The sequence below is a fragment of the Triticum urartu genome, chromosome 5A (assembly GCF_056163025.1).
Source record: "Triticum urartu cultivar PI428250 chromosome 5A, HENAU_Tu73, whole genome shotgun sequence".
In the NCBI taxonomy this organism is placed as follows: Eukaryota; Viridiplantae; Streptophyta; class Magnoliopsida; order Poales; family Poaceae; genus Triticum; species Triticum urartu.
In genome coordinates this window covers 686,706,047-686,710,977 of record NC_141877.1, presented here as the reverse complement: position 1 = coordinate 686,710,977, position 4,931 = coordinate 686,706,047, and the positions used below count along the sequence as shown (strand labels likewise).

The 4,931-nt window shown below is 38.8% G+C and overlaps 1 pseudogene; it reads left to right on the top strand.

Moving 5' to 3' along the window:
* Positions 1-1,976: 1,976 nt before the first annotated feature.
* On the top strand, positions 1,977-4,432 carry LOC147974200 (obtusifoliol 14-alpha demethylase-like; annotated as a pseudogene).
* Positions 4,433-4,931: the final 499 nt, after the last annotated feature.

Genomic DNA, 4,931 nt, shown 5'->3' with positions numbered 1-4,931 from the left:
AACTAATGTTTCAAACCCGGACTGGGGCCAGTATATACGGAATATGCAAATAAGCAAAAAAAAATCAGTTTCTATAGAGAAATAACTCAACGAATTCTTTATTCCACAAAAAAAATAACTCAAAGGATTCGTTGAGTAAGTTTCCCTCTAAGATTGCCACAGATGGCTACTACTGGTGTCCCAAAAATATTTCGCTCAAGATAAATTCCATGGAACCATTGTAAAACAAGGATTTGTAATATTGGTCAAGCCAAGCCTAGCCAACCCAGATATTTTTTAAAAACTACTCCCTCCGTCCCAAAATATAAGAACGTTTTTAACACTAGCATAGTGTCAAAAATATCTTATCAGAGGGAGTATTCAGTAAAAAATAGAAGATCCTTGGAAACAAGAATAAAAAGATATTAGGAGATTGCAAGATGATCTTATCAGATCTCACCATGCATGCATGCATGTTGTTACATACCCAACGTGACGTGCTACAGGGGCATTGGGATGAAGATGAGGATTTAAACATGGAGAGGCGTAGATTTGTCTAGATACAGATCGGTGTATCTAAACACATTTTACTGTGACATACAGATCGGTGTATCTAAACATGGAGAGGCGTAGATTTTTCTTTTCTTTTAGCAGGAGCTCTCCGATTTTTTTCATATAAAAACCAAAATGGTCTTAGAACCTGCTTAAGATCCAAGCCAGGAGTCAAGACAGTAATAAAGAAACGGAGGGAGGTGGCACGTTTCTATCAAACCAAAGCAAACGATATCGTGGTCAATCGCGTACCCAGGAGGGCATAGGGCGGAGAGGACCATCGCCGCTTCCTCCCGATGCTCCAAGACGACAAGGAAACGTATCAAACAATGTGGATCCGAGAGGGAGATTTACTATGGTTTCGTTTGGTTTGATTGGGAGCACTAAGAAACACAGGATTTTTCTCCACTTAGCTACGCAATTATTGCAAGTAGTAGCTAGCCATCGCTGTGATGAGACGATAATTAATTGTTAATCCGAGGGCATGCTTCATGCTTTTATATCTTTTAGATCAGTGATCTACAAGATCTTTATTAATTTACAGACCAAGTACATGGGAGTGCACAATATCACGGTTGAATACTCCGTTGAAATTTGTACATAATATTTTGGTGTACATATTTTGCGAACTATACGCCCTTAAGAGCTCATTTTATACAACGCTTTGTTATTCTGCAAGCACTCCTCTGACTAGACAACCCAAGAATCTGGCATCAAAACCAACCTTGCCCGGCCTTCTCAGCAAAAAAAGACCTATTTTAAGTCAGCAGGAAGAGACAATGGCAACTTGCACATAAATCAAAATTTCAATACTTACATCAGAAGCTGGATTAATTATGCCATGCACATCCCACGCCATTTTAGTTAACAACTATTTGTCAAGTCAACCTCACAAAAGGATGAGCTGGATTATTTCGCATATGACAGTAAACTATGTGCTACTTTCGATCGTAATACCCCTATAAGATAGCACATTGCTTCACACATTCTTCCATCTCATTGCAGTAGCATAAGTTCCATAACTGGAAGACAAGGTACGGTCTCTCTCTCTCTCTCTCTCTCTGCAAATTTTAGCATTCTCTCCCATTCACATGAGAGGTAAGAGTACATAATAGATCTAAGTCATTAACTAGTGGTCAGATTAACTCTTATCTTCTTACCTCTCATGTGATAAGAGGGGGCATGTTAAAATTACTCCTCTCTCTCTCAAGCTAATCTTAGATGTTTTTTGGATGTAATAAAAAAATTGAGCTCATTTATGTATTCTGTTTTTTCCGAGGATTACATGCTCCTAAGAACTTATGTAGATATTTTTCCACAAAAAGGGATTTATGTGGAGATTTGCATGACACCGTGATTTGGTTTACTTTGAACACTTCCATAGAATACCATGTGTATGACATCCTACTTATCCTAACGTCCATCATTGTTTGTTCATTAGGCCTGTCTTCTCCACAACACTAAGTTTGTACCAAAATGGATATAACATTTCCTCCGGGTGCGTATTTCAGTATAGCAGTTATTTTTCTCACCGTGATCATCACAAAAGTTATTGTAAGAAGAATCGTTGCTCCAAGGCCAGAAAAGGGGTCGCTTCACACCTATTGCAAGTGGTGCTTCTCTTGTAGCTGCTTTGCCTACGATCCTGACCAAGGGTTTACATCCAGTACTCCATGACCTGCATGCAAAGCTGGGCAGTGCATTCACAATAAATCTGTTTGGTTTGAAGAAGGTGACTTTATTGGTTGGACCGGAGGTCACATCTCATTTCTTTCAAGCCAAGAACTCGGAACTCTGCCACCCGGATATGTATAAATTCACTATCCCTATTTTCAGCAAAGGAGTTATTTTTGATGTGGATTTCGAAACTAGAAACAGACAGATACGCTTCGCTATAGATGCAATGAAGCCAACACAATTGAGAAGCAAAGTTGATTATATGGTTCATGAAGTACAGGCAAGCAACATACCGGTTATTATTATTATTATTATTATTATTATTATTATTATTATTATTATTATTATTATTATTATGCCTATAAATTACTTTGTGGGCACATAATATTTATGTTATATTCTTTTTCCGCAGCTCTATGTTATATATATTGTAGTTGTTCTTTACTATAAGTATTGTTTTTGTGCAATGTACAGTACAATATATTTCTTGCACAAAATTTAACAGTTCACAAACAATTAATTTACATTATTCAAACAAAATTGAAACTTCTACTTAATTTGCTGAAATAAACTTCTTCATCAAAGCCACAAGGTGACCTAGCTGGACAATATGGGCTTGTGCAGCTTAATCTCTTGTTTTTTTTTTGCTAAAACAAGCACATGCCCTGCACATTTCCGAGACAAATGACTTTGATCATAGTTAATAATTAAAATTCTAAACTTGAGAAGGCATATAATGTTTGTAAGGATGCCTGCTCAAAACCTAGATGTGTAGTATATTTTGATAAACATGAGTATGTGCACTGAAAGCTCAGACACCAATTGGTCGACCAGTAGTTTGTACGCGAACAGATCACATAGGCATCAACCAAGGGATCGTATATGTTGGCAGTTTTGCTAGCGCTATGAGACTATCCAAACACTTTCTTTGTACCAAATATAGATGAGAACATGCTGGTCAGAAAGCGTGACTGCACATTCTCCTTAGCAGGTAACCTCTAGATGGCCTCCCCCAAATTCATAAAATTTGCTTTCATGAAAAATTTATCTAGTTTGGGGCATGAAAACTAAAACATAGAGGAACTAGTTGGGTATGTTCCACTACATGCACAATAGGAAGAAGAGAAGACTTTTACAATATAGTTTCTTATATGAACTAAGGAGTGGCTCATTTCTCGTGATGTTCATATCCATTTTGTAGGACTACTTCTCAAAATGGGAACAAGAGGGCATAATTGATCTAAAGCATGAGCTGGCAGAGGTACTCATGCTAATCGCAAGCCGTTGCTTGCTTGGAAAAGAGGTCCGTGAGAAGATGTTCGAACAAGTCTCTGTGCTCATCAATGATCTCTGCAAAAATGGCATGCACTTCATCAGCCTTTTTTTCCCATATATCCCAATCCCAGCCCACCGGCAACGCGACAAAGCGCGTGCTAAGCTGCGACATATATTCCATGAGATAGTGAGATCACGTAAAATCTCAGGCCAAGTTGAGGATGATGTGCTACAGAAACTTATAGACTCGAAATGCATGGAGGATGGCCGCTCTATGACCGAGAGTGAGATTACTGGGCTACTCATTAGCCTGTTGTTTGCTGGGCAACATGCGAGCTCAAGCGCTGCCTCCTGGGCGGGAGCTTGTCTAATAAGCCATGAAAAGTACTTAGCAGCCGCTGTAGAAGAGCAACAGAAAATCATTGGAAAACACGGACAACATGTAGATTACAACATCTTGTTAGAGATGGGAACCTTACATTCCTGCATCAAAGAGGCAATAAGAATGCATTCTCCATCAGCAATGGTAATGCGCCACGTGAAGAAGAACTTCACTGTACAAACAAGAGAAGGCTACAGCTATGAAATTCCAGAAGGGCATACCGTAGCTACCTCCGTAGTGGTTGGCAACCAGCTACCACATATTTATAAAGACCCTCATGTATATGACCCGTACCGTTTTGGTCCAGGGAGAGAGGAGGACAAAGCTGGCGGCAAGTTTGCATTCACATCATTTGGTGGTGGGAGGCATGCTTGCTTCGGGGAGGAATATTCTTACATGCAAATTAAAGTGATATGGAGTTTTTTGCTGAGGAACTTTGAGCTCAAAATGATTTCGCCTTTTCCAGAGGAAGAAATTGATAAATTCATACCAGGGCCTAAAGGAAGAGTGATGGTCAGTTACAAGAGGCGACTTCTTGTCAGTACCTAGCTAAGTGATGAGATCGAAATTAAGGGTGGCTGTAATAAGTTTATACTGTTATGTATGTCTACTTATGTAAGCAGTCCCTTCAGCTATTTTTCTGTGGTTCGGCTCTATGTTTTTCTGTGGTGGATGGCTGAGAGTCGGATGATGTGCTAAGAACTCATCTTGCAGAGTTGCAAGTGCATCGTAACTTCATATGTTTTGACATTTCCCATGTCACGATTGATGCTTTGAAACAGAATCATTATTATTCTTTTCTTTTTCTCAATAAAGGGTGCTTTTATTAATTCAAAATATAGCAAGAATAAGAATTATTCAGAGAATAAGTATAAAGAGTATCTATATCTATATCTATATCTATACCTACTATTAAAGGGAATAGGTATTCTTAACTTGGAGATAGGGTCGGAGTATAAGTCATCTGATTCTGATCTGATTGCACAAGTATAAGACCAGGCTGAGATAACTTTGGAGTGGAAGGGACTCCGGATTTTGGTAGTGCAGATAAGGTCAGGTTCAAATC